Genomic DNA, 20,504 nt, shown 5'->3' on the forward strand with positions numbered 1-20,504 from the left:
GGCAAAAATCTGTGGCTGGTACAGCTGGTTTACATTGTTATTTTATCTTCCTATCTGGGAAGAAACACAAATCAGCATTTGTAAATTATGTGAGACTATAGCTCTTTAAAAAGCTCTGTGTGTGTGTGTGTGTGTGTGTGTGTGTGTGTGTGTATGTGCAGGTATGCATATGCTATGGTGTGCATGTGTACATATGCTATGATGCACAGGTGTACATACATAGGCTATGGTGTTCATGTGTACATATATCGCGGTTTAATAAGGGTCAGGATAAACAAACAGGCCGACTAGGTGTTTATTCAGGGAGAAATACCTACACAGAAGAACACCAGCTAGTTCCACCAGATGCTCTCCTCTCCATGTTTCGCCAGCAAGAGCAGGTTCCCTGGCTCCTCCTCAGACCTAGTTCCACCGGTCACTGCCGCCCCTGGCTCCCCCCCCAATGGGCGTGGTCAGTGCCACAGAAGGAAACAAAGTGAATAACCCACTACATACAAATGCTATGGTGTTCATGTGTACATATGCTATGATGTACAGGTGCACATAAGCTACAGGGCACAGGTGTTGGTCAGAGGACAATCTCGGCCTCAGTCCTGTCCTTCCGCCTTGTTTGAAACATGTCCTCTTCTGTCATTCCTCACTTGACACAGGAAGCTGGCACTGGGGCCTCTCCTGTCTCACCTACCATCTGGTTAGAAGAACACTGAGACTACAGACATGAGATACTACATCCAGCTTTATGTGTGCTCTGGGGATCTGAACTCAGTCCTCATGCTTGTGTGACCAGTGCCTTTCCCACTGAGCATCTGCCTAACCCCATTCTCCTTATGAGCCTTGTTCCAGCTGTGGTCCTTTATGGGTTAACGTTGTTATTTGAGACAGGTCTCAATCACCATGTAGGCTGGAGCTCACAATTAAACCTTAGTGACCTGCTTTAAATCAATAATTACACGCCTTTTTCCTAGAAGCCACCAAAATGGCTGAAGTAGAGCAGAAGAAGGTGCGGACCTTCCGCAAGTTTACCTACTGAGGTGTAGACCTGGACTAACTGCTGGACATGTCCTATGAGCAGCTGATGCAGCTGTACAGCGCCCCACAGGCGACGCCTGAACCGTGGCCTGCGGCGGAAGCAGCACTCTCTACTCAAGTGCCAGAGAAAGGCCAAGAAGGAGGTGCCGCCCATGGAGAAGCCCGAGGTGGTAAAGACCCACCTGAGGGACATGATCATCCTGCTGGAGATGATAGACAGCATGGTGGGAGTGTACAACGGCAAGACCTTCAACCAGGTGGAGAAAAAGCCAGAGATGATCGGCCACTACCTGGGTGAGTTCTTCATTACCTACAGCCTGTGAAGCGTGGCCAGCCTGGCATCGGTGCCACCCTCTTCTCCCAGTTCATCCCCCTCAAGTAACTGGTAATAAAGACTTATGTATAAATAATAATAATAATAATAATAATAATAATAATAATACAGAATACTTACATAAGATAAGTCACTCTGGTTGTGATGGATTAAGATAAAATATTACCACTCCTTACTCATGTGTAAACATAGAGAAAACATGAATGACCAAACATCTCTTATCCCTAAACACATGACCGATTACTGCTTCTTTGCTGACTCTAGCTCTAGCCTTATTTCAGTTATATTAACATCTAGATATGATTTATTCTTATAAAACCCTGAGGCCAGGTGTGGTAGTGCCCTCCTTTAATCTCAGCACTCTGGAAGCAGAGGCAGGAGGATCTCAGTAAAATGAAATACAGTGTGACACCTGCTTCCTCATGTCATCTAACAGTTGTTCCAATACCTGCATGTTTCTGATAATCTGGAAGGCATGGGCATGGTCATCACAGCTCTTGGACCACTGATTATATTGTGCCTTTAAGAAGTCTGCTATTAAGGGCTGGAAAGATGACCTAATAACTTTAAGGGCATATACTGTTCTTACAGAGGACCTGAGTTTGGTTTCCTATACCCACACAAGCTACCGCTTGCAACTGCCTATAACTCCAGCTCCAGGGCATCTAATGCCCTCATCTGGTCTCTATGGACACCTACACACCCTTGACATACATAATACAAACACACACACACATATGTAATACATACATGCAGAGAGAGAAAAAGGGTTCTTTTCTAAAGAACTACATTCTTACACAGATCCTGAATTGTGTTTCTTTCCAAATAGGAAGATAAAACAACAAGAAACAGTTGTTTCTTGCCCAAAAGGATTGGTTCTAAATTCTAGATTTCTGCATCATTTAAAAAAAATAATAATAACTGACCAATTTCTGTGTGCCAAGTACTGTTAGAGCATTTTGAATATATTAATGCATCTTCATAATAATCCCAAAATATTTTTATTTCCATTTTACACATGAGAAAGCTCAAACACAGAGATCAATCAAGTATCTTGCCCCAGATCTTAAGGACCTTGTTCCCAGATCCTCTATTTAAGGTTAAGTTCCTGAATATTTATTTGAAAATCACTGAAGTTCAGACATACTTGTTCACAAAAGCATGTAAGCATCCCTTAGACTTCTGATGCCTGGAGTGCTTCTCAAAGCACAGGTCCTGAAAATAACTAAGACGTTAAGCAGCACTGATGGCAGAGACTGACAGGGTTAGAAGGAAAATGTTTCTGTAGTGCACAAAAAAACTGAAAATCCCTCATGAGCCTATTCTCCCATGCAAACTGTTTTAAACAGGATGGGAACCGCTGATCTAGAGTGTGGCCATTAGTAAAGTGGCAGTTTTCTAGATTTATTTATGTGTCTGAATGTTTTTATTGTATGCTTGTATGTATATCATGTGCCTGCCTGGTGCCCAAGAAAGTGACAAAGGGTCTTCAGATCTCCTGGAACTGGAGTTATGGATGGTTGCCAGCCACCAAATGGATGCTAGAGACTGAATCTGGATCCTATGTAAGAGTAACAGATGCTCTTGGTCACTAAGCCATCTCTCTGACACCAAGTCATTGGATTTTAAGTCACACATGTGGTTACTTAATATTTAATATTTTAGATCTGTCCTTGGAATGTTTGTCAACTTCCAAAACTTTAAGAAAAACAGGAATATTGACTATGTATTTATCATTTACTTTTTGTGTTTCTAGTTTAGTCACCTGCCTGGACGTAATTTACCAAGCTTTAATTATTTAGTACATTTGCCTATACTTATTGGGCCTTAAAGCTACAGAAGCATTGTTAGGAATTGTTTAAACTTTTAAAATAAAAGCTTGTTTTACTTAATGATTTTTAAAAATGTTATGTGAATGTTGTTTTGCCTGCAAGCCACATGTGTGTACACGTGTGCCTGCTGCCCAATGAGGCCAGAAGAGGGCATCAGATCCCCTGGAACTAGAGTAACAGACAGTAGAGTCTTCATGTGGATGCTAAGTACCAATCACAGGTCCTCTGCAAAAGCAATACCCACTTATAACTGTTGAGTCATCTCTACAGCCTCAGAATTTTAAGCTTTTTGAGACTAACAAGCATGTTCATCCTGTCATAATCCAAAAAATTATGCTCAATGTATATTACTAAGGGCTATGTCTGTGTTGACCTGTTTTTTAAATGTATTATTTGACAACTACATACATGTCCATATATAATGCATTCTGGTCATGCTCAGCCCTATATCCTTCGTATTCCTCTCCCACCCCTGCCAATCCCTGTCACTCCCACCCGGTGTCCCTCACACTTTCAAGACCTTTTGTGTTTTATTTGTTTTGTGAACCACTAAGTTTAACCACAGATGCCCACATGGATGTACTAGGAGACTATCCACCAGAGACAGGGGACCAGTGACTATACTACTAAAGGTAATGACTTCTCTTCCAACAGCCATCGACTGCCAATAGCTCCTCAGAGAAAGGGAGGATCTGTGTTAACCTGTTAATGCCTTAAGTTTACTAATGGTCTACAATTTTTGTGGGAATTAAGACCTTGGCTAAGAATTCACTTCCCCCTGCTGCCCTCAGGGCAGGCAGCTGTAACTGCAGGAAAACAAAAAAACATGTTTACTAAGGCAAGATGTTCCTTTGTTTCCTCAACCTTGGGGCAGGCCCCTGTAAAACGCCCTAACCGGTCCTTGGAACCTGAGATGACTAACCACCCCCTCCACTTCCTCCTCTTCCATGTGGTACTGGGGTATAAAAGCCAGCCCCCGGAGCAAAATAAAAGAAGAGCCTTCTTAACATCAAGCAAGAGTCCTTTGTTGTTAATTCCGACACCCTCCGCAGGTTTCTTGGTCCCCGGCCATGCAGGCGCAGCAATTTCTTTTTATAAAAATTGTCTTTAGAGCAGGGCAGCATTCAGGAGGCAGAGGCAGGTGGATCTCTGTAAGTTTGAGGCCAGCCTGGTCTACAGAGCAAGTTCTTGGACAGGCTTCAAAGCCACAGAGAAACCCTGTCTCAAAAAAACCAAAAACATATATATGTATATATATGTGTGTGTGTGTGTGTGTATACATACATACATACATATATATGTCTTTTTAGACTTACATGTATGAGTGTTTTGCTGGCATATACATATGTGTACCACATGCATGCCTGGTACCCACAGAGGTCAAAAGACAGTATCAGATCTCCTAGTACTTGAGTTACAGATTGTTGTGACACAATGCTAAGAAATAAACCAGGGTCCTAGATAAGAGCAAAAAGTACTCAGTGTGGTGGTAGAGCATACCTTTAATCCTAGCACTTGTATAGCCAAGGCAGGCCAAATTTGAGGCCAACCCCGGCCTATAGAGTAAGTTCCAGGACAGCCAGAGCTGCACAGGAAAAAAGTTCTGGACTACTGGGCCTTTCTGTCTTTCTTTCTTTCTTTCTTTCTTTTTCTTTTTTCTTTTTTTTTTTTTTTTTTTTTTTTTTTTTTTTTTTTTGGCTTTTCAAGACAGGGTTTCTCTGTGTAGCACCAGGCCCATAAAGATGGCTCTGCTTCATCTTGCCTCAAAGTCAGAGTTCAAAACCATCCTTAATAATAAGTCAAAAGACCTAAAGGTCTAAGGCTTGGCTACTGCAGGATTTTTGGTCTCAGTAGTGGACGTCTTATCTAAATAACAAAGGTCTTGGACTGAGGTGTGTTTACTCTTGGCTGGGTAACAGGTGTGGTCACCAAATGCCTGGGTGTTTGCTCCTTGTACATGATAATAGAAGTTTTCTGCCATGCCCCCCCCCCTTTGGTTGGAGTGCTTAAGAATGTTGAAGAATAAACTTGGGGAGTTCAATATTCACTGGATTGCCCTCCTGACTCTATCCTGTCTCTTTCTTAGTATCTTTACCTGTCCTTTCTCAATCCACACTTCCCCTCTCAGGTTTGAACTCCGCAAGTCGGCTGGATCAGATGGAAGCCCCATAAAGATTGGTTCCCACAGTGTATCTTTGGAGTCTGTCCTGGAACTCCCTCTGTAGACTAGGCTGGCCCCAAAGTCACAGAGATCCACCTGCCTCTGCCTCCTGCGTGCTAGAATCAAAGGTGTATTCCACCACCACCTGGCCTGAGCCATCCTTTCAAGCCCTATAATTTCTTGTTTGTTTTGAAACTGGATTTCACTGTGTATGCCAGGCTGGCTTCCTGGAAGTCCTTTTGCCTCTGTCTCCCAAATGCTAGAATAGATATACACTACCACACCCAGCTTGTCTACAATTTTCTTAAGAATGCTTCAAAAAAGAAGCCAAGCCAGGTGGTAATGGTACAGACCTTTAATCCCAGCCCTTGGAAGGCAGTGGCAGGCTAATCTCTGTAAATTCAAGGTCAGTCAAGTCTAAATATCAAATCCCAGTACAGATAGGGCTACAAAGAGATACTTTGTGTCAAACAAACAAATGAGAACTCTTCAAAAGAGCATCTGCTAGTCTAGGCAATGGTGACACATGTTCACATGTTGTTCCTTCCATGTAGCTTTCAGCAATGAAACACGAGACTCAATGTGCCCATGTGGACTTTATCGATCAGGGATAGGAAGGGGGTTAGCTGGTGGCCAACCGAAAGCACGAGAGAGGGGGGAAGTGTGAGTGGCACTTGCTTAAAAGGGAAAACTTGAGCATGTGTCCTGAGTCCTTAAGCATCCCTGTAGTGAGTGACATAGCGATGAAAAGGCCACTACCAGCATGGTGCCCTGCCCTTCGCTGGGGGCGGGGTCAGCAGAATGCCAGTTTCCAACATTCCCACCTCTTATTATTATTAAAAGGGTGGGGAGTTAGGTGTGGCAGGTTAGGGAATAAGAACCTCCAGTTCTCAAGACTGCTTCCTGTTGGGGGGGGCGTTGATCATTTTTGGGGGACCAGAGAAAGCTGGGGTGCTGACACGTCCTGGGGTAGATGGTTGTTTCATCACAGTCCTGACTGTAAGGAACCCTGGTGTGTCTTTGAGACCTGGCAAGATGTTGGCAGAGCAGAGGACAAGGTTAAGTTTAGAAAAATATTTATTTGGAGTGAACCTGACTTGTTTTGGTGGGTCCAATTCAGCTCTCTGGAACTTACAAGAATCCTTTGGGTTTGTGAAAACATGAATATTAGGCACATTAGCACCATATTCATGCCATAAACGATTTGCCTGAACGAATTAACACTTTTTAAACTGACAGATATCTTTAGCACAATGAAAAGCACCTTAACTTTGAGTTTGTAGTTATAGTTATGATCATATAGTGGTATATATGGTGCATAGTACTCTGTCAGAGTTGGATTAATAGCTGGAATTAGTCTGGTTACCTTTATTCAGGAGGTACAAATGTTTGATGGTCTTTGTAGCTCTAGATCCGGGGCTTTTGGGTGGCATTTCTGTAACAACAGGTTGGATTAGAAGTTTTGAATGAGTTATCAAGGGATACATAGAGAGGAGATTGATGAGCAGGGTATATTTAGAAGCAGGGTAGTTTAGATCTGCCTGAGGACAGGAAGGAAAGCATATGGGGTTCCCAGTCTCGCCGAGTGAGGTTATAGGAATGAATCCTTATTCTTCTAAAATAGGAGGCAAGGTAGTTGATCTTGGTGACCTCCAAAGCTTAAGGGAACAAGGTCCTGCTACAGTATCTGTATATGGGGGATGAGTTTCAGGTGGAGAAGTAAAGGGTTTGAGGTGGGGTAAGTAAATCCAGTGGGAGAGGCCTTCAAGCTTTGCAGGTGTTGGAGTGACAAGAATTAATTACCTTGAAGGAGCCCTGCCATTTAGGGGAAAGAGGTGAGGGGCATTGGTCTGGAGGAGAGAGAAGGACCTGGTCCCCAATGTTAATTGGGATGTGCAGGGCAACCCCTGCATATGGTTGAGGCAGGGAGGGAGTCGTCAGTAAAGTTTCATAGGAGGGAGTGGAGATGATGAAGTAAGGGTGTAAGCAGGTGGTCATGGAGTGGTGACAGTTTAGGTGAGAGGCCAGGTGTTAGAACTGGCCTCCCATACATGAGTTCAAAGGGTGAGATGAGAAGGGGTCATTTGGGGAGGGTCCTAAGCCTGAATAGAGCCAGAGGCAAGAGCTTTACCCAGTCAAGGTGAAGTTCCTGTAACATTTTAACAAGAACATTTTTTAAAAAAGAATGGTTAGTTCACTCTACCTTCCCTGAGAACTGGGGGTGATAGGGAATATGGAAATGCCAAGGAATGTTGGGAGATCTGAGAGGTGAACTCAGGACCATTGTCAGACTGAAGAGAGGCTGGAATTCCAAACCAGGGAAAAATTTTCACTGACAGTGATGTCTCTGAACTTTTTTGCTAGTGGTCAGAAAAGCTTCTACCCACCCTGAGAAGATATTGATTAATACCAGCAGATATTTGACCTGTCTGACAGTGGGTATGTGGGTAAGTCAAGTTGCCAGTCAGTCCCTGGGAGAGAGTCTCTGGCCTGGTGGGTAGGAAAAGGGAAGCTATGATACCTGGAGTTAGGGTCTGACATCTGACAGGTTTTACAAGAGGCAGTGATAGTTCTCAAGAAATGTAAGTCCTCAGGAGTGGGCTGGAGGTGAGCCCTGACAAAATGAGACAGAGCCTGACTGTTATGATGAAAGAGCTGGTGTAAATAGGACAGAATTTGTCCAGTGTCAGGAAATGCCTAACTCTCTGTGGTGGGTCTTAGAGGGCTGAAGCTCTAGCTGCTTCATCAGCCTGGTTGTTCCCTTAGAGATAATGGAGCTGTTAGTCTGATGAGATCAACAGTGAATAATCCCTATAGCTTTGGAGAGGTGGGAGACCTTTAACATGGCCATAATATGACCTGAGTTAGTTATGGATCTTCCTTTTGTAGTAAGTAGCCCGAGCTCTTTCCAGATAGCAGCATGGGACAGAAGGATGTGAAAGGCGTATTTGGAGTCTGTGTAAACATTTAGGGTTTACACCTGTGCTAATTGGAAGGCCCAGGTGAGGGCTGTTAATTCAGCCTGCTGGTTAGTAGTATGGGCACGGAGTGCGGGTGCTTCAGCCACCCTGGTATCTGACACTATGCCATAGCCTGCTCTACCTGACACTATGTGTTGGGAGCCGGCCTTGAGTCACATCCTCTTGCAGAATTACTTACACCTTAAAACTCTAATTGAGCCTTATCTTGGTAAAACAGAAAACTGCTAAAAAAAAAAAAAAAAAAAAAAAAAAAAAAAAAAAAAGCAGTCTGTTCCATTCAACCCAGGAACTGAGATGAACCAAGATGCCAGGAACTGAGATAAACAGACATTTATGGCCTGGGACAATACCAGAGCCCCAGAGTCAGCACAGCTACCCCTCCCCATTTCCTCCCTGCTTTTCTTTAAAAACCCCTCTTTGTGCCTAATAAAGTGAGACCTTGACAAAGATTGCTTGGTCTCGTTCCTTCTTTCCCTCCCATTATTTTCAGGTTCTAGCCCATCTCGACCCACAAATAACTGGGCCCCGCTGGTCGGGGCAACTATGCCGTAGCCTTCTCTACAGGTCCCCTCCTGTAAAAAGAAAGTGCCATCTGTGTACCAGGTATAGGTGGCTTGAGGTAGTCTGTCCTCCTGTGTGTGTGAACGATGGAGCAATAGCTCCTCTAGGCTTTCAGTGCAGGGATGGGATGGGGAATAGTTAGTATTAGGTTGAGGTAGAAGATTTGAAATATTGAGGGGTGGGCAGGATTGGAAAGTAAGTGTGGCATCTTCAATTAGTGACACTTGGACAGTACTGGGATTAAAGGCGTGTGCCACCACTACCCAGCAGGAAGTAGAGTTTGTAAGCCTTTATAAATTAAAAGATGAGACAGATTATGATGGGAGAAGACAATGGTGAGTGACCCAAAAGTTAGTTTCTTTGATTCACGAATAAGGAACTCAGCAGCTGCCAAAGCATGTATGCAGGGTGCCCATCCTTGGCTAGTTAGGTCTAGTTTCTTTGCAGATATGCTATGGGTGAAAAGGAAGGTCCCAGCTGGTGGCCTAGAACTCCAAGAGCATATCCCTCCTTTTCTGCTACACAGAGGGATAAAGGATGAGTTAGGTCTGGAAGATGAAGAGCTGGGGCCTGGAGAAGAGCCTGTTTGAGTTTTTGAAAGGGCTTGGTAACAGGGTTAAGAGGGGTTCATATGAAGAGCCAAGAGCTTTCTCATGTAGGGAACGAGCAAGGAGAGGCTAAGAGGGGATCCAGGAACGTAAGAAGCCAGCTATTCCTAGAAACGATAAAATTTCATCTTTAGTAGCAGGAACTGCAAGAGACTGGATTAGGTTCTTTCTGTCTAAGGTAATAGCTTTGTGAGTTGGGGTGATGGTTAGTTCCAAGTAGGTGACCTGAGGAGTGGCAGTTGGACCTTAGAAGGTGAGACTCTACAACCCCTGCTGGACAGGAAATTTAGAAGATTGGAGGTGTCAGTCTGGCTAACTTCTATGGATGGACTGTAAAGTAAAACATCATCTACATGTTGTATGAGTTTAGATTTGGGGAGAGACAGAGAGAGCCGGTCAGAAGCCAGAGCCTGGCCAAATGGATGTGGGCTGTCCCAGAATCCCTGAGATAGGACGGTCCAGGAGCTGTGTAGAGGCATGGGTGTCAAGGTCAGTCAAGGTGAAAGCAAAGATATTTTGACACTGAATGTCAAGAGGGACAGAGAAAAAGGCATCCTTAAGATCCAAAACTGAGAAATGAGAGGTCCCTGATGGGATAATAGAAATAAGTGTATAAGGGTTAGGTACCACAGTGTGGAGGGGCCCACTGCAGAATTAATGAGTCAGAGGTCTTGAACCAGGCGATAGGTCCCATTAGGTTTTTAAACTGGCAGTATAGAGGTGTTAAAGGGAGAGGATGTAGGATGAAGTAACTTCCCTTGGAGGTCAGAGATGATAGGTTTAAGTCCCCTAAGGCTCTGGAGTGGGAATGGGTACTGGACTTGAGTGATGTACCTCGAGGGGTCCTTTAACTGAATGACAATGGGGGAATAGTATCTAGCCACAGGATTGTGGGTGTCCCAGTCTTGGGGGTCTGCCTGAGAGGCTGGCGGACGAAATGACATATTGGAACCAGAAGGGTAAGTGGCAAGGAGGAGGAGAAGGAGGAAGAGGACAGGAGCCACTGATGATAGTGGGATTAGGTGAATGGGGGGGGGGGGACAAAAGAAATAGAAGCTCCTACCTTGGCTAAAAGATCCCTTCCAAGTAAGGGCTCAGGCAGGTGGGTATAACTAGAAATGAATGAGTGAGGGGAACTCCCCTGAAAATGCAATTGAGTGGTGGAGTCTGATGAGGGAGGTAAGGCTGTACCCTACCCCGACAGACCTCTCTGATACTTAATGTCCACCCGGGGCTCCCTGTCGGAGATGACAGTGGTCGGGTCAGGAGAGCCCGGGCCCCTTCACTCATCATCGTCCATGGCCAGGGCTAGGAAGTCAGCTAGAGGGCGGTCCGTGTCTGATGCCCTCCTGCCACGAGGGGCACAGGGACAGTCTATTGACCAGTGGCCATCTTCCTGGCATTTTGGATGTGGTTTGAGTGGCGGGCGCCTGGGGATTAGGGCAAGCTCGAGCCCAGTGCCCTTCCTGACCACATTTAAAACAGACGCTGTAGCCCTCAAGCCCTGGAGGGCAAGGGACCCCGGGCAGACTCTGAGGCCGGTCGGATGGCCTTGGCCAGCATCTGGTACTTGTATTTAAGGGCTCTGTCATCTCTCCCATGGTACACCTTAAAAGCCACTCTTAAAGCTTCTGCTGTAAGGTTAGGGATCCCAGCTTCAAATGCTTAAGCTTAACCCTAATATCAGGGTAGCTCTGAGAAAAAAGTAAGTCATAAGGAGTTGTTTCCCCTTTGACGTCTCAAGATCCAGGTTAGTATACTGTAAGAAGGCCTGTGTAAGGCATTCTAGAAACTGAAAGGGATTTTCCTTTTTGTCCTTAACTACCTCTAGAATCTTTTCATAATTTATTGGCTTTACAGTAGCCTTACAGAGACCAGACATGAGCCAGGATGTAAACTGATCTCTAGCCAGATTTCCCCCAGGGGTATTGTAGTTCCAATTGGGCTCCTGATCTGTAACAGCCTCTGACCCGGTAGGGTGAGCTGCATGAGTCTGGTAAACTTCATCTGCATGGGCTCTAGCACTTTAAGCAGACCATCTCCTCTGGCCACTTCTCAAAGGGGGAGAACTGTAGCAGGGTCGGCTTTGGTAGGTTGAGGGCATGTAGTGGTGTGAGAACAGTTAACGGGGGTGGGGGTAAGAGGGTGGGGGGCAAGGAAAGTAAGCGTGACAGTTGGGCATTTGGAGCAGCCTGGTCTTGGAGAAGAGGAAGAAGTTGGAGAGGAAGAAGAAGCAGAAGGGATATTGGATGTTGAGGATGGAGCAGTGGAGGTTCATTAGCGGGGTCTAAGTTAGTGGAGGGTCCCTCAGGTTCAGCTTTCATGACTAGAAGGACATGAGATGGAGAGGAGGAGGAAAGAGTGTGTTTAGCAGAAAGATAGAAAGAGCTCGGACATATGGGAACCTTCTATCTATGTGTCCACTCTCAGTAATTGGAAAGGTCCTGTAAAATATTGGGGTCTAGAGAGCCATTACGTGGCCAATTTGACTTATTTCCTAGGGGTTACCCACAACATTTTTCAGTACAGAGATATGAGTGCCTTAACAAATGGCATGAAGTGGAGGGGTTTTAAATTTTCTAGTGCACATCCAGTGGAATTTCCTAGTGCACATCCCAGTGGAGTGGATGGGCTTATTTCTTTGGTTGGTTTATTTCCCACGGGTGAAGCAAAAATTGGCAAATTGCTCTTGGAAGCTCATCAGCCCAAAAAGCTCTGCCAGAGGGCAAAATGCCCGATAGGAAGGGCCCAGCAGTCTGAAGGCGACAACCACTGAGGTGTGAAGCTGAAGGTCACATGAAGGCGTTGACCTTAAAGACTGTGGCTAAAGGTTCCCCGTTTCTAAGAATAAGAGAAATGAAATGTTTACACTGATTAGGAAAAGAGCACCTTATCCCAGCACTCAGGAGGCAGAGGCAGGCAGATCTCAGTGCTAGCCTGGTTTACACAGAAAGAGCCTGTTCCCCAAAGGAAGCTATCTGTTTAGTTTAATGACTGCTGTCAGGTAAAACACAATAAAATGAGTGAGAAGGACAGAAGCAAAAAATCCAAGAAATCAGAAGTCTGAGGGAGGAGTCTCTAGTCAGATGGCACAATTCATCTTTCCTGAGACATTGTTTCTCTTTAGTTTGTTTACTTGATTCCTATGTAGGTTTTTAATAAAGGAAAATTTTCTATCTTAACCTACAGTAACTATGGAACTTCTCTTTCAGCAGCAACCTACAGTCTCCAAAATATAACAAGTATCTTGTCTGTTATGGTATATGAAGACAACTTTGAAAAGCTGTAAGATTTACTAATATAGCCAGGTGTGGTGGCACATGCCTTTTATCCCAACAAAAATAAATCTTCTTGAATTTAGTAAATCTAATAGAAATGAATAGAAGTGATTGAGATTAAATTATTAAATCTATTAATACCAAGTTATCTTGCTTATTAAAATCCTACTATAGAGTAAACCTTTGTAGCAATCCATTGCTCTGGCTCTGATAGCTATATTCTTTTTTGTTTGTTTGTTTGTTTGTTTGTTTTATTTGGGGTTTCATTTGTTTGTAGCCTCATCTGACCTTAAATTATTAGTTTGTTTTGTTTTATTTTTGTTTTTTGAGACAGGGTTTCTCTGTATTGTTTTGGAGCCTGTCCTGGAACTAGCTCTGTAGACCAGGCTGGCCCCGAACTCACAGAGATCCACCTGCTTATGCCTCCCTGAGTGCTGGGACTAAAGGCATGTGCCACCAACGCCTGGCTCTTTTTATTAGTTTTAATTTTATTTAATAGTTGATAAACTTGTTTATCAATTTGTTTATGTTTTATTTGTTTATTTGGAATTTTTTTCTAGATAAGGCCTCACTATGTAGCCTTGGCTGGCCTAGAACTCTATAGACCAGGCTAGCCTCAAAGTCATAGAGATTTGTCTGCTTCTGCCACCTAAGTGCTGAGATTAAAGGCATGTATCACCTTGCCAGGAAAACTTGCTTTTATTTTCCTACTTCTTCCTCATGAAATAAAGTATTACTTGGGCCAGTAATAAGAGTCAACAGGCTATGCAAGCCTGACTCTCCGAGTTAAATTCCTGGGATCCAAGGTGGGAGAAGCAACTTCTGAAAGTTATCCTGTGATTGCCACACATGTGCCATGATATGCACATGTCTGTAAGCCCTCATCACAACTCACACTATTAATGATAAAGTAAATTAATAATAATAATTTATTTTCAAATATTTATTTACAAATTCATTACTCAGAAGGAAGAAAACTGATTGGAAATTACACTGTTGTGGGGTATCCACCAGAGACCACTGCTAAGACATGGATTTAAGCCAATAGAAAATCTTTATTAGCCAGCTGGTGACTACACCGAGTATTTGGGAATCCAGTGTAGCACTGAGCCTTTCCCAGGTGAGCTTTTAAGCACAAAAAAACATGTCCTGGATTGACACACATCGGTCAGCAAGAACAGTTAGGCAGAATGGAACTACACACCAAAGCACAAGGTTTAGAGACTTTGCCAGAACTATGGACTCTGATGGATTAGGTCTTTGTTCTCATTCTGATGGGTGGTGCTGTCTACCTGCTGTGTTTTGTGGTCTGAATGGTCCTGCTGTCAAGGCATCAGTGTGCTAGAGTCTGGGAGCCTACTAAGGTCTGAGCCCTGTTACAACATAATAGGAAATCACTCTGATATCTGCAGCTTTAGAGTCTTCCTCTCCCACCCTTCTGGGGCCCCAAAGCCTCCCCACACACCTTTGTTTGACCATTTTCAACCTGAAGGCCATTCTTCTTATAGAGAAGAAAATTTTACCTGTCACTTATCCCTGTGATACAGTCAGCCCCAAGCACCAAACCTCTTATTCTCCTGCCTTAAATGTGACATTAAACTCCTTTGCTTTTGGCATCTTTGCAATCTCCACTCACTCCGACTTTAACATCCCTGGTGACATTTTTCAGATATGTGGCATTCTCTCTATTCCCTCCTCAGTCTTGTTTCCTTATTCTATTATGTCTACATTGTCTATTAAAACCAAACATAATAAGAAAATGTCCCATTCTATCACAATGACTTCTCCAGGTCCTCTTTTTCTTCTACTCTGTCATTTTAAATTATGTAACCATAATTGAATTTTTGAATGCTGCTCGTTTCTCTTGATCATGGAACATACAGTACAGTACAAAGCAAAGAATAGTCATATGGTAAGTATTTAATGAGTGATGGCATATGAATAGAGTTATCATTCTGTGCCTATCTTTTCTTAGAAACTTAAAAATCCTTTCATTTTGTAGGGGATGTTCTTTTTTGAGACAGGGTCTCATGTAGCCCAGGCTAGTCTTGAACTCCTGATCTTACTGCCTTGCCATCCCCACAGGCTTGAATTGCCGGCATATGCTACCTATGCCAACTAAATTTCTTTTAAAATAACCTTTGAGACATACCTAGCTACTGCTATTGTTATGCCAGTTCCTGAGCTCCCAAAAGACCACCAAGGAGCCCACTCACTGATGCAAACACACAAGGTTTATTCTGTTGCAGGACCCTGTCCTGCAAACTGGCTGCAACAGCTGCAGGAAAAGGGTGCCTGGCCTCAAATGTAAGGGCTTTTTAAAGGGAAAACTGAAACCAGGTTGGTACGTGCCTTGGATGTTCAGGATTGGGTAAGAGTAGGTGACCTTTGAATTCATTGACCTGGAGACTAATGGAATTTCAAAAATGGTACTAACAGTTGCCCACACGGACAGTTGTGGCCAGATGTTATTTACCAAAATGAGTTGTTGCCTGACCACCAGAATGGGGTCACTTTGACCGGAGTGGGCACAGTTTGGGTGCTCCTTGGAACTGTTCATGGTTCCTTGGCTGGAGCTGAATCAGCCTTGTGCCACACAGGGAATTTCTCAAGGTGGCTTTTTTTTTTTTTTTTTTTTTTTTTTTTTTAACCTTGCTCTCACACTATCGTCATAAAAATGATAAAAAGTATAACTTTGGGTGTCTGTTTCATCCTATATTCCTGTCACTTCCAGCACAGGAGCTCCTCTAAAAACTGTTGGTTCAGGTGCCTCTCCAACCACACAGGCATGCTTTCTTGCTCATGGGCGGCAGAGGAACTAACAATCAGGAAGAAACATTCTGAAGGAAGACCTGTTCTTTGTAAGAAATGAAGTAACTCTTCTGTTTTAGGGACAATTTGTAAGAGATCCCAACTCCCCTGCTTGTATCTTCTTGTGTTAGAAATTCTTCTCACTCTTGTTCTAGCTGTGGTCAGCTATGTCAGTATGTTGAAGCAACCTGTTTCCTGTTCTTCCCCAGTAAGATAAACAGAGTTTATCTGAATTCATAGCTGTTACCTTTGGAAAATCAACAAAACAGAGGCAAACCCCACTCCAGGCTTCCCCTAGCATTTACTAAATAGCCCAGCTGTTCTCCGGCTGTGCTTTGGATTGTGCCTAAACCCAGCAAAAAAAAAAAAAAAAAAAAAAAAAACACTTGTGGGCCCAGAGCCAACAAGACTGTGAGAAAAATTCTACCTCTGGTTGAAGCTAGAGAACATTATGGGTAATATATGGCTATTACTTGGCTTTTTATGTTCTAGGGAATTAAGAAGCCCTGAAAGCTCCCCATCTTTCTCAGTTACCTGCATCCCTCTGTCCCTAATTTACCACAATTAAAAAACAAAAACACAGTCAGATGGGGTGGCATGTGTCTTTAATCCCAGCACTGGGGAGGCAGAAGCAGGTGGATCTCTATGAGTTCAAGGGCAGCCTGGTTTACATAGTGAGTTCCAGAATAGCCAGGGCTACAAAGAGAAACTCTTTCTCAAAAAAAAAAAAAAAAAAAAAAAAAAAACAACCCAAACAAAACAAAACAAAAAGCCAAACAAACAAAAACACCATGCTGGGAGGTGGTGGCATACACCTTTAATCCCAGCACTCAAGAGGCAGAGGCAGGCAGGTCATAGATTTGGAGACCAGCTTGGACTACAGAGCTAGTTCCAGGACAGCCAGGACTACACAAAGAAACCTTGAAAGACAAAAACAAAACAAAGAACAAACTCAACCAAAACAAATAAACAAATAACAACAAAGAACTAAATAAGCAAAAACACAAAAACAGTGTTCCTGTCCAAGAGGGCAGATAGATTATCCAATAGATAACGCAAACAAAAAGGCCTGTGTTATGAAACATTAAACTAAATTAAGGTTACTTATAATTCCAAAGAGTTTTTTTATTTGTACACTAGTGTTTTAGACAAAACTTTAAACACACACAAATGCCTAATTATTAATGTCATAGGTAAGTCTTAAGATTGCAAAACTCTGGCTGATCCACTGAATCCACTCACCTAAAATGCTCACAATGGGTGTATGTGCAGAAACACAGGTAGATTAGTGGTTATGAGAAGATGCTGTGCTGGGAAGTGGGGACATAGGGACAGTTATTTTAGGGTGGTGCACATGTTCTAGGTTAGACAGTGGTGGTATTTACAGGACAGCAGGAAAGCACTGAAGCCATCAACTCAATGCGTTTAGTGAATTACAACTCACTAAAACTCCCACACGTGCATTTAAATGATGCACGGTATATGGGTTTTGTCATGTGGCATTTATCTCAATGCCCTCTATTCTGCTCTAGCATTTTAAATTTAGTATTATCAAACATAAGAGAAAACGTAAAACACACATTCGTAGCCGGGCATAATGGCACACACCTTTATTCCCAGCACTCTGGAGGCAGAGGCAGGCAGATCTCTGTGAGTTCGAGGCAATACTGGTGTCCATAGTGAGTTCGAGGACAACCAGTGATACCCAGAGAGAGTGGGGAGAGGGAGGGAGAGAGGGAGAGAGAGATTTGCATAAATTTGCAGAAGATAATTTGCAGTTGATCAATATGAAAAGTAAATGCAATCACAGCAATGCCCAAGTAGTTAACACTGATGGACTCAAAAGCAAATGGGAAAAATGTGTAAATTGGAAGATGAGGGAGAGGAGAGAGAGAGAGAGAGAGAGAGAGAGAGAGAGAGAGACTCAAGCACTGGCAGCCTAGATTTCCAGTGTGTGCATACTGCCATCTGGTGGCCTTGGGTCTACAAACCTGACCGAGTCCTAAACAGAAGACATTTCCATTGCCTAGCTATTTCTTCTCTCCAAGCTTGACTTTGCTTGTTGGAAGGGAAGTAAAATGGGATTTTCAGCAGGGTTTGACAAGCGAACAGGCCAATGTCTAGCAAACACAGGACCGAGGGAGGTCTTAACGCAGAGAAAGCAGAGGCAGCAGTAGAGCTCAAACATCACCTGCTCATTCCTTCATTAATGTCTGTGGAGTTGGCCTTTGGTCACTGTCTCAGGCACCATCAACACAGCAGAGACTCAAACTAGTAGAAATGTATTTCCACATTTGTGTTCATTCCACTACTACTCACAGCAGCCAAAATATGGACCATCCTGATACCCATCAACCGGTGATTGGATAAAGAAAAGGTGCTACATACATACAATGGAGTTTTGTTTTGTTTTTGTTTTCTCTGTGTAGCTTTGGAGTCTGTCCTGGAACTTGATTTGTAGACCAGGATGGCCTCAGACTCAGAAAGATCCACCTGCCTCTGCCTCCCAAATGCTGGGGTTAAAGGTGTGCACGCCGCCTCCGCCGCCGCCGCCGCCGCTGCCACCCTGATCAATGGAGTTGTATCCCTCTCTGAAGAATACTGAAATCATATCATTTGCAAGAAAATTTATGGTATAACAGATCATCCCATTAAGCAAAATCGACTGGACAGGAAGACAAATGGCATGTCTTCTCTCACACACACTATGAAGGGTATGAACATGTAAGGGACTGTGACAGGTGAAGAAAGGGTCTAAGAAGGGGAAGGAGGGGCAAGAGAGAAATGAGGAGAGAAAGTATTCATGCTTTCTTTCATATGCGTGTTGGGGCACAGAATCCTTGTGCTCACAGATAAGCACTTGGGAAACCAGGAATGTTAAACACACAAAGTTGTCTCTTCAAAGAAAAGGATGTGTACCTGTTTCCCACCCAGAAGGCTGGAAATGAATGTGGTTGATAGCCTAACAACCTCTGCCACCCGGTACCCCCAGACTCTTGCATTTATTTCAGTCACCCTCCCTGGACCATTATCTTGAGTGTTATTTCTCAGTCAAAATATAGAACTCATCATTATGGGAGATGTCACATGTACTTTACAAATAGGAGCAAAGGTAGTTTACAGCTGGTGACCTTTGTGCTGTACATATGACCAAGGCCACACCTCCTCCAGACCCTTAAAGTGTCACATGGAGTCAATCTATAGGGCTCATCTTTATGGAAGATGTCACATGTACTTTACAATGAGTTTCAGGGCCTGTTTTAAGCTTTATTGTGCATGCCAGACTAAACTAATTCTCACCAGGAAACTTTTTTCCAAATGGTGCTATACTTAAATATGCCTAAAAGAAACTGCCCAGTGTCAGACTCTAGAAATTGAAACCAATACCGACTACTGAATTGGTCTTGCCTCATATGGATTGACACCCTGCAGGTCTCGGTGGTTGCAGAACCCCCATATACACAGAACATAAACAGACATACGGTGTGTGTGTGTGTGTGTGTGTGTGTGTGTGACCTGACAGAGGAAAGGGGACTATTTGTGAGAAAGAAAGGACCAGCAGGAGGGAAGAGGCAAGATGGGGGAGGGCAGAGATGGGAATATGAGCAAGGTATAGTAAGGTATGCATGAAAACGTCATAACAAAACTATTATTTTCTTTCTTAAATTATTTTTATTTCATTTTATGTGTATGAGTATTTTGCCTGCATATGTGTCTATGCACTCTCGCATGCCTGTTGCCTGTAGAGACTAGAAGAAAATATCAGGCCCCCTGGAACTGGAGTTACTGATAGTTATGGGCTACCATGTGAGTGTTGGGAATTTAACCCAGATCCTTTGGAAGAGTGGCCAGCACCCTTAATTGCTGAGCCATCTCTGCAGCTCTGAAACATTATTTTTTACATTACATTACATTTACATTAATTAGTTATTGTTGCTGTCAGGCAGGATCTCATTATGTACCCTGGAATTTGTCATGAAGCCCAGGCTGGACTCAAACTTGTGGCATTTCCCTTGTATCTCCCTTGAAAGTACAGAAATTGCAGGCTCCCACTATTGTGCTAGACAGAAAAAAAAATTGATACAGGGTATTGAACATGCTAGGCACACACTCAACAAGTGAGCTACATCCTTAGCCCTAAAATTTTTTTGGGAGGGGTTTCAAGACAGGGTTTCTCTGTGGTTTTGGAGGGTGTCCTGGAACTCAATCTGTAGACCAGGCTGACCTCAAACTCATAGAGATCCACCTGCCTCTGTCTCCCAAGTGCTGGGATTAAATGCTAAATTTTTTTTCTTAAGGAAATGTATACCTTATGGACCTTACATCCTAGTAGGGTGAAGCAGGGCAATATAAATGAATAAATAGGAGTTGCATATATCAACTTCAAGGCATCTTGTTCTCACAATGTATTAGCAAGAGGGATGTGATGTTACATGCCTACAATCCTAGCACCGTGAGAGGCTGACACAGGATGATCATGTATTCAGCTCCTTCCAGGGCTACACAGGGGAACCATCGCAAAACAAGAATAAAATCCACAATGTTGTGGGGGGTATACAAGAAAATACAGTACAGTACATTAGTAACGTACAGGATTGAAATAAAAGATTTATTTATTTATCATGTATGTATACAGGGTTCTGCCTGCATGTATACCTGCATGCCAGAGGAGGGCACCAGACCTCATTACAGATGGTTATTAAACCTCTGAGCCATCTCTCCAGCCCCATAATGTACAGTTTTAAACATGCTTGCAAAATAACATTCTATATGTTAATGGATGTTACACAGAAGGGGTAACTGTTAAGCAAGAATCTCTCTGGAAGAGGAAGAAAATTGATTTGTAACATTTTGCTGATATTCACAATATAAATCCTGTTGTGGCTGAGTCCAAATCATTAAGAGTGTA

The 20,504-nt window shown here is 43.4% G+C and overlaps 1 pseudogene; it reads left to right on the top strand.

The window, feature by feature from the left end:
* Positions 1–1,042: 1,042 nt before the first annotated feature.
* Positions 1,043–1,411, top strand: LOC127235636 (40S ribosomal protein S15-like; annotated as a pseudogene).
* Positions 1,412–20,504: the final 19,093 nt, after the last annotated feature.

Source organism: Phodopus roborovskii, unplaced genomic scaffold, assembly GCF_943737965.1.
Source record: "Phodopus roborovskii unplaced genomic scaffold, PHOROB, whole genome shotgun sequence".
NCBI lineage: Eukaryota > Metazoa > Chordata > Mammalia > Rodentia > Cricetidae > Phodopus > Phodopus roborovskii.